General features: G+C 46.5%; 1 protein-coding gene across 1 annotated transcript in view; it reads right to left on the minus strand.

The window, feature by feature from the left end:
- Positions 1–13,184, minus strand: part of Kif6 (kinesin family member 6) — a 303,671-nt gene that overhangs the window by 269,917 nt on the left and 20,570 nt on the right. The window lies entirely within an intron of this gene.

Genomic DNA, 13,184 nt, shown 5'->3' on the forward strand with positions numbered 1-13,184 from the left:
GTGAGCATTCACTAACACCGATGGAAGAACTGTGGTGCTCTGTCCTAGAGGATTAGAGTGTGCATCTGGCAGCAACAATGGAAGAACAGGTTCGTTCCAGAGCATTTGTAGACGTGAAAAACAAGACATGAAGGGGAGACAAGACACCAAGAACAGTAAGCTCCCTGGACAGTGGTTATAGATGGGCTGTTGGAGATGTCGGGGGTTGAGCCAGGAACAGTAGAAGGAGAAATGTCACTAAGGAGCCCTGGAGACTTCTCGGAGGAAATTTTCCTGATCGCTGCAAGCAAAGTCAGCAGTGCAACCCCTCCCGTGGAGGGAAGCACATGGGAACGAGCAAGAGGCAGTGACTGACAGGTCACTTAGCTTTGGCTGTGAGAGCTTTGGGATAATACACCTTTGCTGAGGGGAGTCCAGACAGTGTGGATACAGCAAAGCCATCTTCAGAGCACCCTGGAGGGAAGGACAAGGCAACTGGACAGTCACTCACTAGACCTGGGGGACGCGATGACTGTTAGGAATGGAGGCAGAGATCACCTCAAGGAATAAGTGCTTTAAAAGACAGTGATGGGCTGGGAAGATGGCTCAGTTCGTGAAGTGCTTGTCTGTTAGGCCTGAGGATCCGAGTTCAATCCCCACAACACACCTAAAAAGGTTGGAGTAACAGTCAAGTCCAGAGCTGAGGAACTGGACACAGCTGGAACCTGGCAGTCAGCAGCCAGTCTAAGCCAGTGAGAGATCCTGCCTCAAAGGAGACAGAGGATGGAAGCCCAGGCTGTCTTCTGGCCTCTATATGCACCTAAACAGACATGAATGTGTACAGACACATACACATGTAGCATGTATAGACAACAGTTCTGGGCAGAGAGATGACAGAGAGGTTAAAATGCAGGACTGTTCCCGCATAGGGCAAGCCTTAGCACTCACCTCGGGTGGCTCAGCCCCTGCCTGCAACTCCAGTTCCAGAGGATTCGATGCCCTCTCTGGCCTCTGAGGACTCACAGAGGGCACACACAAACTCACACAGAGACACACATGTATACACATAAGTAAAGATAAAATAAATCCTAAAATAAAATAATTGTGAGATTCAGCTCTCTTGAATGCTGTGTACTGAAGCAAACATTTTATGAGACCAGGGAGGGGAGAGGAAGTTTCATGTCAGATAAGAAAATTCTGCTTCCAGGGAGAAATCTAAAGCAACCCAACCAACCCTACTAGATACTTCAGCCTAAATGATGGGCTTGCATGCTGAACTGTGTTAGCAGGAAGCTGTGTGGCTAATCACTACTCTAGGAGCTAGGAATGCAGCAGCAGTCAGGACAGACGGGACTCCCATCCTCCTGGGGCTCACAGTCTAATGCAAGGAACAAAGGCCGGCACATTCTGTGTATTACATGATTTCACAGGGCATAGCGGCCATAGGTAAGAAGCAAGCCGGAAAGGGAGACTGCTGGGCAGGTGTTAGCTGATCGGCAGCACTAGGCAAAGCAGTGAGCTCGAGCTGGAGCCTGAGCATTCTTGGTGTTAAGTCCCAAAGAAGAGATAGCAAGTCCTGTCCACGGAGATTAGGAATGCCACCCAGCCTCTGACAGTGAGGCCGCGGTTAAGTTAGATTTCCCTGAATGATGGCAGCCTCGATTCTCAGACTGGAAGTGGCTTGTCTGCTCACCTCTGCTGCCCTAGCAGAGGCTGTCAGAGTTGACAGAGAGCTTACGTTGCAGGTCTTCCTGGGGCATTGTTAAAGTAAATCCGGGTCCACGGGACTCAAGATACACGACGCTTTCCTTGAGAGTTGACTTTGTGGAAAAATACGTAGACCACATTTGAACTGGATGCACAACAAAGTATTTCGAGCTGCAATGTGCAGGAAGAGGTATGCCCAAAGAAATGGCTCAGACGTTTATGTTCTCTCCCCAAGTTCAAGTCCCGAGACTGAAAGCTAAAGCTGCTGGTTTGTATGTTCTTCCAAACTCGAATAGATCCACTTTTCCCCCTACTTAAAGACTAGAAAGAAATTAGGGAAGGGTTCAATTGTGAAATAAATAATGAAGAGTGGTTTGTGTGGTGTGTGTGGAGGTGAGTAGTACATAGGGAATATGTACCTCTTCTGTGTACACAGGTAGAGGCCAGAGGTCAACATCTAATGTCTGCCACTATGGGTCTCTACCCTATTTACATATTTATTTAATTTTGAGGTAAGCACCCCCATCAGCTGGACCGGCTGGCCAGTGAGCTCCAATGACCCTCCATTCCCCTGGCCCTGGGCTTACAGACATGCACAGCTACTCTCAGTTATCTGCAGGTGTTGAGGGTCCCACCCCGGGTTCCCCTGCTCGTGTGGCAGACACTGTACCCCCTGAGCCATCTCCCTAGCCCAAGAGAGGTTTCTTTTATTGGTTCACTTTTCATGAGCAAAATGTATATAAGGTGAGGTCAGGTACGGACTGGATGCAGTAAAAAATGTCCATCGATGATCTGGACCACCTCCAGATGTTGCCTGCAGATCCTTGGAGCCCTCAGCAAGTCTCCCATCAGGAACATCTTAATGGGGGACCGAGACCAGCCACTCCCAGGCATCCCCCAGTGGAAGGCTGTTCAGCCTTTGCTTGAGCCCTTCTGAGATGAGGTGTCCCCTCACCAAGCAGTCACCTTGCTTCTGTCCAGTTTAAACGCTCACTGGTCCTCTGTGCTCAGGGACACACATACTCCTGGCAATGTTCCCTGACGGTGTCTCTACGGTCTTCGCCGGAAAATAATTTTCCCTGACTCCCTCCAATAAGAAACACAAAGGTCACATAAAGAGGGAACCCTCTTCTGTTGTGATTGTAAGATTCAAAGGAGTAGAGTGTCTCTGTAGCCGTCTAGTGCTCAAGCCTCTTCTAAGTGGAGAAAAGCCCACATCGGACACGCCACTGAGACCTTTGCTCAGAGGCCAAACACTGAGCAGTTTCATACTATAAAGTTTTTTATTTTCCTTAATGGCTAGAAAGTTAACTTGAATCAATTCACATTAAAAAAAAATTATTTGCCCCTTTGTTTTGACTTAACACTTATGCAGACATTTGATCTGTGAGACAGAGGCTAAAATGTATTATCTTACTATTCTCTCACCAGGACCGCTTGGAGACTATGAGAAGGTGCAAACGCATGCTCCAGGGCAAATAAACAGATGAAAGAACTTAACAAAACAGCCCAGGCTAAATGATTCCAAGGTCACTTCTTAATTACCTCACAAAGCATGTGTTTATGCAAACAAAATTCTACTTCTGCAGTCCCCTGCCTCCGCCCTGGCTCTTAGAAGAGGCAAAAGTCATTCTCAGGGACCCCTTTCACTTTGAATGCAGATGTTGAGAATCACCCCGCCATGTTAAACGGAGCACACACATGTGGATGTGCCCACCCAGGGTGGACAGGCTTTCCAGGGAATGTATCAGCTGATCCACCTCCTATGCTTCTGTACCACACATCTTCAGGTGTCAGTCACTGCCTTTGCTCTGACGTAATTTTTACCTCTCACATGTACCTTTGAAGCTGTTCCTTCTTCCCTTTATGCCCAGCTACTTTAAAAATTCTAGCTTCAACAACAGGCTCTGGAGATCCTTCTACAGCTTGGCTAACTTCTGAACACGGACGACTTTTTCCCACTCTCTTAAACAAGATGCTAGAAGGCACCGTTTCTTGTACTAGAGTGTGTGCCTAATCTTTGTGAGGTGTAGCAGAGGTGTGATGGCACCTTGGGTGGCACAGCTTGGCACTTCAAGGTGCTGGTACAGCCCAGTCAAGTCCAAGGTCAGCAGGTGTGGGCCAGTCTGGCTCTTGGTACTTCATCATGCTCAGACTTGTAGCTATATACCAGGGTGGTGGACACATGCTGTTTTCCTCTCTGAGCAGGCAAGGCAGATGTAGGGATTATTTGCTCTTCTGGGGGTCTCTGGGAGAGGGCTCTTTAGTGGGAAAATCTACTCACGACCTCTATTGAAACAGACAAACAAGTTGTCACTCAGTGAAGACCTCTGAGGAGATCACAGGGCTCTGCCTCACACCATGACCATGTGTCACGATTTTACAAGTCTTCTGAGAAAGAGAAAAGAGAAGCCCTAAACCCAGAGAGTGTTTGAGGAATATCCAAGAAGACAGTTTCTACATCTCTACAGTAATCATTTGATGGTATGTTTACCCATAACCAGACCGTCAATTGGGATTGCACCACTGAAGAGAAGTACCTGGGATATGGCTGGCTCACAGACCCCACCATGTGCTACCTTTAGGGAGCTCTCCCCTCCATCGATATTAAGGAGCTGCTGACAGCTGTCTTACTGTCTGCCTCTGGCCCTCCCCAAACCAACTACATGAGGATGCTGTGGTTGCCACCTAGATCAAACCTGAAATTCACATCTAGTCAGGCAGTTTGGGGAAGTGCTAACTGCAATCGCGAGCGTCTTTTAATCTACCAAGTCGCTAACTGGATTTTCCGTTCCATGTGTGATGTGTTTCTGTCACATATGGAGCTTTGTGCTAACTGCTGTAGGACGTCAACGCACAAAGACGAAAGCACGGGGCACAGACTGAACATCGAGAAAGCGCAATGGAAGGGACGATGTGCTCCCATTGTAAGATCCCTGGGTGTGCTCTGCATGGGATACACAGAGGTCTTACCTGCTAAATACTTACAACAGACACCGTGGCCAATGGTCCCATACGCAACTGAATGCAAACCCTGGTGGCTTACACAGTATCACAACAAAAACAGTAAGAGAGACCCTGCCTCGAAGCAAGGCAGGAGAAAAGAAGTGACTTCTGACCTGTGCAGGCACTCTATGGCATACATAGGCCAACACACACACACACAGACACACACACACAGACACACACACACAGACACACACACACAGACACACACACAGACACACACACACACAGACACACACAGACACAGACACACACAGACACACACAGACACAGACACAGACACACACAGACACACACAGACACAGACACACACACACACACACACAGACACACACACACACACACAGACACACACACACACACACACATTTAAAAGTCACCAGCATGAAGAGGATAACTGAGTTAGAAGCTTACCCAAGTCTTAAATCATAACTTGGAAAGAGCAGAACTAACGTTACTATCAGGGGAATGGGAAGTATATAGGGGTCCATCCTATTCCCAGATGGGAAAAGGCGAAGGCAAGCTCTAGGCATGGAACATGCAGTGAGTGTGGCATCAGCACAGGGGACTGGGAAATGTGTCAAACAGAAAGCAAGAAGCCTTCCTGATCAATCGCTGGTAGCTGCATTCCATGGGAAAAAAATTTAGCAGCCTGAAAGCAAAGCTAGTGCTCACCCAGACCAAGCTCCTCTGTGAAGCCAGTCACATCAGTGGTTTGCATAATACATGGTCAAAGGCCCAGTTAGAGAAAAGTGAGGTGGAATCTTGGAGCAGGTTGGGAACCCTGACCGAGATGGTCAGCAAAAAAGGAGCAGGCCAGAAAGGCTCAGACCGACATTAGACTTCTGTACTGTCTCCCTTTGAAAGACAGAATTCTGAGGAGCATTTTGATCACAGGTAAAACTGTTAGACCAGGGAAACCTGAAGTAACGATATTTAGTCTTTCCAGCACTCTGTCACAAAGATACTCTGAGATTTTAGGAATGCAAACTACCAGGAAATCATTAGTGATTGATGACACAGAAAAGAGATACGGAAATTAAACCTTGTATGGAAATTAAACCTTCTATATACTTCTGAGCTGTAGAAAGTCAAGTTTCGTGTTCAGCAGGAAAAGAACAGAGTGAAGGTTATGAACGACACAGGTTGAGGAGAAGCCGCCCCTAGCGAATGCGGGAAAAAGAGTGCCATGCGGCTGGCTTGTGGCTCACCTGTATATCCCATCTACTGAGATGCTAGAAGCACGAGGAGAGAGAGCTCTGGCTCTGGCTCCTTTGCCTTTTCTCCTCTGCTGTGGTTCACACAGGACTCAGGACACACACTTTCTTCTAAAGAAAAGATGCCTAAACTGAATCAGATTGAGCTTGCAAGTTTGCTGAGAGTAAGCCCTGGGGTTCTCTGGCAATGTTGGACACGGTGAAGATGCTTTCAAAGACCAGTGTCCCCTGGCAGAGCTGCACTGGCAGGCCCCTGGGCTGTGGACACAGATGGCTCCTGCTCAGGGTTTTTATCCAGCAGTTTTGTTTGGCAAATCCAGAGAATATGCACAGCACATTCACAGACAACTCCAAGCCACGAGGTAAAACTGATATGTGAGGTAACTGAGTCGGAGTGTTTTTAAAACTACGAGAAGGAACCAGATCCAGCAACAAGATGAAACAGAGTCCTACCCCTCAATGACAACAAACAAATTCATCACATTATTACAGAATAGGAAAAGGCAGACCCAGGCATCCAGCTCTTCCACCATGGCTGCTTAGAAAGCCTGTGAACATGCAGGTGAATGCTTCTCTTCAAATCCACTTAAGGATTCTCCTTAACTCAGCTTTCTTTACCTGCATAATTAAATTTGCAGGCATAAAAGGAAACAATGCGAAACAAAGAGGTAAATGAAAGGCAAAGCACGAAGTGGGGGAAGAAAAACATCAGTCCACACGGAGGCCATTTTGGGTCCTCAGCACAGGTACTTCAAAGCAATGTCAGAAGGCCCCCCTGCCTACAAAGGACCAGTAAGATCAAAGCAGACTTCCTAAAAGCTCAGTGTAAGAGATAATATGGTGAAGTCTTTAAGAGGCTGAGAATCAGAGCCAAACAAAGCTTCTACACCCAGCTAACACCAGCAGCCAGGAGAGCAACGCAGGAGAGTTCTCCATGGACCAGCCCAAAAGGAAGGATGGTTTCAAGGAAGTCCAAATGTACTGGTTATTCTTACAAAGTCACTTCACTGGTGTAGTGTTGAAAAAATAAAAAAAAAGGAATTAAAATATTTAACAATATGATAAAATGAAGATTAATCACTGATTAGAAAGAGAGTAATTCGTTTTAGACTCTACAAAATCAAATGTGCATATAAACTTTATATCATTTTATTATTTGATTTACCTATTTATTTATTTATTTATTTAGTGACAGGGTCTCACTGTGAGTCTCCAGTTTGATAGGAACTTGCTATGTAGCCCAGGCTTGCCTCACCCTTGAGATCTACCTGCTTCAGCCATCTGAGTGCTGGGATTACAGGCATGCACCCCCATGCCCAGCTCACGTGTTGAAAAAAAGCCACTAAAACAAAAGCAAACAAGAATATAACATTTTCCAAATAACAAATAAGAAAAATGGAGTCAGAAAACAGATGGCAGACAGACAAACAGACAGGAACAGCCAACAGAGTAGAACGGATGCAAATATGACAGACAGGATTGCAAATGTCGGCCACCAAATAGACTTAAGCTTGGATTCAAAATTGAAAACAAGCCATATTATCTTTTACAAAGAGGCACAACTACGCCTATGACTTATGGGAAGCTGGATCACAAATAAAATAAAATAAAATAAAATAAAATAAAATAAAATAAAATAAAAAGGTGAAACCAAAAGTTTATATTCCCCACCGTGAATATATCAGTGCATTGGTTACTTAAGGCTGGCCTTGTTTCTCTAATGCTGTTCTAGAATATTCTGTATTCCACACTTTAGATATGGGCTTTACAAAAGAGATGGCATGCTCAATTTGTTTTTTAAAATAGAATTTAAGAAACGAAGGGTTGTTAGCAGTAAATTGATTACTGTGTAGGGTAAAAGAGAAAAAATCTTAGGAAGGTGAGATAATTCTGTAAATTAATAACAGAGTCTCCGAATTCATACGGCACAAGCCGGCAGATTCCCAGGATGCCGAGGGCACAGTGGAAGAGATTTGCGCATATCTCCATTGGTTCTTTATGGATCACAGAGTCATTTGTACTGACGGGCACAGCAAACTTGGACAATGGTGCCAACAAACTCAAGTCTAAGGACAAATATGAAAGGCTGCTAGAAGCCACTCAGCTATTAAAAGCCTTAAATAATTTCAAACTGGTCCTTGGAATAGTACTTTAGGGGTGGTGTGGTCATATGACCTTGGAGATCTCAAATGAGGCGAAGATTGTTTAGTCTGGTTTCAATAAATACATCACATCAAGTTTTAAAATCTAGGCTGGGTTTTGATCTTTTTTCAAAACTGGGTAAAGCTCTATGATCAGTGCATGAGGTATAAACCTCAACACTCCCCCTGGGTTCCACTCTGAGCTTAGTGTGGGGTGGGGATCACCAAGCTAACCCCAAAGAGAAGTTTGTGGGTACAGCCTAAGGGGCATCCAAGAAAACTAACCAACAATTTTGTACAAACTCTCATGAGCCAAAAACCACTGAATTTCACCCAACAACAAAGGTCCATCTTAGACCCCCACACAACAACCGGAACCAACTGTCTCCAGCCCTCAGATGCCAACTGTCCCCAACTCTCAGAGGCCAACTGTCCTAAACCCTCAGAGGCCAACTGTCCCCAACCCCCAGAGGCCAACTGTCCCCAACCTTCAGATGTCAACTGTCCCCAACCCTCAGAGGCCAACTGTCCCCAACTCTCAGAGGCCAACTGTCCTAAACCCTCAGAGGCCAACTGTCCCCAACCCCCAGAGGCCAACTGTCCTAAACCCCCAGAGGCCAACTGTCCCCAACCCCCAGAGGCCAACTGTCCCCAACCCTCAGATGTCAACTGTCCCCAACCCTCAGATGTCAACTGTCCACAACCCTCAGAGGCCAATTGTCCACAACCCTCAGAGGCCAACTGTCCTCAACCCTCAGAGGCCAACTATCTCCAACCCTCAAATGCCAACTGTCTCCAACCCTCAGATCTCAACTGTCTCCAACCCTCAGAGGCCAACTGTCCCCAACCCTCAGATGTGCCTGTGCATTGCTAGGCTTGATGGATTAGCAGAAGGACAGACAGCTTTGAAGAGAGCTGGCTTGGAACTATCCAGGAGCCTTTACAATAGGACACTGTGGCGCCTACCACAGAGTAAAATTACTGAAAAAATAAATCATACAAGCCCTCAGTCCCTCCTGCCAGACATTTGTCATGGGGGAGGGGAGACAAAAAGGGAACTTGTATGTGTGTTGATGTTCTGCAATCAAATGATGTAGCCTCCTGAAGGAAAAATAAACAAGCAAACGTGCGTTGAAATAATATAGTAGACTAAATTTACAGCTGACATCTTTGTGAAGACACACTTGGCCCAAATATTAGCTTGCATATCCAATTATGTAGCCATATGCAAACATGAACACGAAGAGGCCATCTTATAATGTGGTATACATAGTACTTACTTGTGTGGAAAGCCAGGCTGTCTGTTCTGGGGACTAAGTTTGCATTCCCAAACATAAAATACCTTACTGTGCCTTTCTGGAGCATTCTGACCACTGTTCGCACTTCAAAGGGTTTAAGGCAGAAAGGATACTTATTCTACCACCAGAGGTGGCGCACCTTGTGATGGCAATGGTGGAGCGAGAACACATCCACAGCAGAGTCAACTGTCCAGTGGGCTTTTAGAGACCTTGGCTATTTTTCACATTCTGTAGGTTTTGGCCCAAGTGCCCAGGGACACAAGGATGCCTGAGTTTGTGAACATGAGTTGAGTCGGACAGTCAGTGCAGACACTGCATGGCAGCATTTTAATCCTGTGGGCGCTGTAGGAGGGACTTCTCTTATTGCTGTGGCCAAATTCCTGATGATAAGCAACTGGCTTGCCATTGAGGGGATACAAGTCATCATGGCATCGTGGCAAGAAAAGTGGGGGGCTCCTGGTGTTGCCCTCCACAGCCAGGAAGCAGACCACAGGGGATGCTGGGGCTCAGCTTGCTTTCTTCCTTTTCCACTTTTATTCAGTCCTAGTTCCCCAGGCAATGGGATGGCTCTGCCGACATTCTGGATGGGTCTTTCCCTCTCAGTTGAACCTCTTAGGAAACACGCTAGAGGGTTGGAGAGATGGCTCAGTGGTTAAGAATGCTGCTGAACTTCCAGAGGAAGGTGGCTTACAACTGCCTGTAATTCCAGATTCAAGAGTTCTGACACCTCTGAGCTTGCTAGGCACCTGCACTGTGTGTTTCTGCACACATGCATGCTTGTGCACTGTGTATTCCTGTATACACACACACACACACACACACACACACACTAAACAATAGAACCAAATCTTTTTTAAGGAGGTACAGTCAGCAGTGTGATCTAGGTGACTTTTGATCTAGTCAAGTTGACAGTGAAGATTAACTTGGTACTCAAATGCGTCACTTCCGACTGGCTATCTCTACTCAAGGAAACTGAGTGTGAGAGAGGGGGTGCAGCAGGCTCTAGACTCTAGAGGAATTAACCTGAGAGTCAGTCAAGAGTGAGAAATCGAGCAGGCTGCAGAGATGCAGGAAGACTGCACGGCTCATCAGCACACACATCTGAAGCCACCACTGTGCAGAACATCATCTCTCTAGCTATGCTCAGCAGGCCTGGAGACTGGGTTTACCCAGGGAAGGGTTTTTATTGGGTGCATGGCATGGGCAGAAGCACAGGGACTGGTGCTGCTCCTGGACCATGAACCAAACCCCACATGGGCGTGGCAGATGCTGCAGATGGAGCCGGTGGTAGCTATGGCAGTAGACTGGCTCCTCCAGCTTCCCAGACATCTAGAGGGATTTACACTTTCCTCCTGTACTTATCCAATCGCTGTGCTGACTTCAACTCAAAGACATTCAAGTTTTTGATGAACAAGATGCAACCATCTACCACATAAATCTATTTTTGTCTTAACTCATTTCTAAGGGCTAGCCAATTTTTTTACTATGTTACTTTATAATGAGGGCTAGAATATAAAACATCTCTGGACTTAAACATTCTTTCTTATTTGGATGGAAGATAAAACAGCTTTTTCATGACGGTAAACAAGATGGCTCAACATGACAGCTTATTCTTAAATCTTTGCCAGGACAGTGGGATGAGTCATACTTGTAAGACACTTAGCTTGATAGATCTGTCTGAATCTCAAATTACTCAAAAAGATGCCATTTCTTAAACAAAGGATGTCAACTACCACATCTTTCCATTTTTTTCCAGGAAGATTATCCTCTGAGGTAGACACAACCAGAATTCGCCCTTTGGTTTGAGCAACCATTTAAAAATGAGCTCAACAATATTAACAATATTCTCTCTTCAGGCAAAAACATTTGATGGACAAGATGTTAATTATGCAAATCATGTGATAACACCATGAGCTTTTAATAAAAAGGGACAACGTGGCTCAGAACTCTTCAGCACGACAGCCATGTGACTGGTTTAAGGAGAGAGGCATGAGTTTTTTGAACTCCCAGGTTTGAATTTCTGGTCAAATGCTCTCTCTGGTTTGACTGGTTTAGCCTGGAGCAATATCAAAAGGGATTCCAGACAAGAAGCGTGGATGGATTGCAGAGAAACTTGGACAAAATGATGGGGAATCAAGTTCGTTAAGACAAGACCTTGCTCCAGAATAGCCACCGAAACTACAAAGAGCCTCAGTCACCTGTGCTGTTTTTAACCAGGGCACTGAGTCATGAGCCTTCTTTGGGGTCCTGGAACTCTACTGCATGTTAAAGTTGGTGTACAGCCGAGGCCTGCATGGTTCTTAGTCTATGGCATTATAATGATCCAAAGGTCCCGACAGGGATCAGAATGGGGTTGTGTCTTTACTGCCAGCTAAAAATCAAGAAGCTGTAAAGCTAGGCGACTGGAAATGCTGCCTTAGACAAGGTCTCGAATGCCACATAAGACAGCTAGGAGCAGCCTACACTACACAGTGCGGCAGCCATGGGTGCTTGGAGTTCAGGATCAAGGAATGACGCACTGTGGGTATATCCAATATTGGTGCCATAGTTAAAGATCACAGGAACAGGACATGTGACAGGCTGTGCTCCACACGAACATGGGGGACCATGGCAGCGTTAGTAGGGCAGGGAAGAAAGGAGTCATGAGCCCCAGCGCAGAGCCCAGAAAGAGGGGAGGAGCAGGAGGAAATGCAGGAATCAGGAGACAGGACTCAAAGCATGCAGGAACCAAGCTGTTGGGAAAGGTGAGTCCTAACTCCTACTGCTGTACTCTTCAGACCAGGAGGGGCTTATCGAAACTTCAGAGGGTGTGAAGAATACTCACAGCAAAAGAACCGATCCCTAGGACGGACGAGTAAGATGTGGGATTCGAACTTCTTATTCCTTAAGATGAAGGAGCGACAGAGAATAATGGATGACTTTTTGAAGTGATTTGGCTGGTTGGCTCTTATCTGTCTTTGGCAGGGATCATTCTGGTCTGTCCTTCCTGGGGAATATTTTCCTGAACAACAGTGTAGTGGCTTTCCCACTCATCACACAGAGGTACAGCCGGTGGTTGGAACGGGTCGCCTGTAGGCAGCCTTGCTTTCAGCTCTGCGGCCTTCGTGGGCCCCTTAGCATTGCTCCACTGTACCTTGTTCTTCCATGGAGTGAGAAGACCATTTCCAGTTGATGGGCGGTGAGCTACTCCCTCCCTGTAAAGCATCTGCTAGCAAGGATCCCACTAGGGAGTGGACCGTGCACTCTATTCACAGAAAGCTTTCATACAAAGACACGGCACACAGAGCAGCCACAAGAATAGTGTTGAAACCTGGGGCTGGCAGTTCTGTTCTGTTCTGTTACCGCCTGTCCATCTAGACTTACAGGGAAGGTGACCAGGGTCCAGGAGATCTGTTCTGTCACCGCCTGTCCATCTAGACTTACAGGGAAGGTGACCAGGGTCCAGGAGAGAGTTATAGATGGTTGCTTGAGTTGAGTCTAAAGCAAACAGGCAACCACAGAGATCACAAAGGGAAAAGACCACAGCCCTGCTTCCTTCCCACTGTATTGAAAGGATTCTAGCCAGCCTGAGCATGGCACACATTGCTCTCCCAGGCCTCACCCCCTCCCCATTCCTTCCGCTTTGCTAAACGCCATTAAACTACATTCTGAATGGTTTATTCCCTTATTTGGCCACTTCTTCCTCCTGAAGCTGACTACCAGAGTCCAGCTCTCTAAGTATTGAAGTCCAGCAATCAAAAGCCCCCTTCTCCTTTGTAATCTGTCTCCTGTCCTTGTCTCATATTACCTGCCCTCTGTCCCTCTGGGGCAAATGCCCCTTTGTGCTGAGAACTTGG

Source organism: Grammomys surdaster, unplaced genomic scaffold, assembly GCF_004785775.1.
Source record: "Grammomys surdaster isolate TR1022 unplaced genomic scaffold, NIH_TR_1.0 169, whole genome shotgun sequence".
NCBI lineage: Eukaryota > Metazoa > Chordata > Mammalia > Rodentia > Muridae > Grammomys > Grammomys surdaster.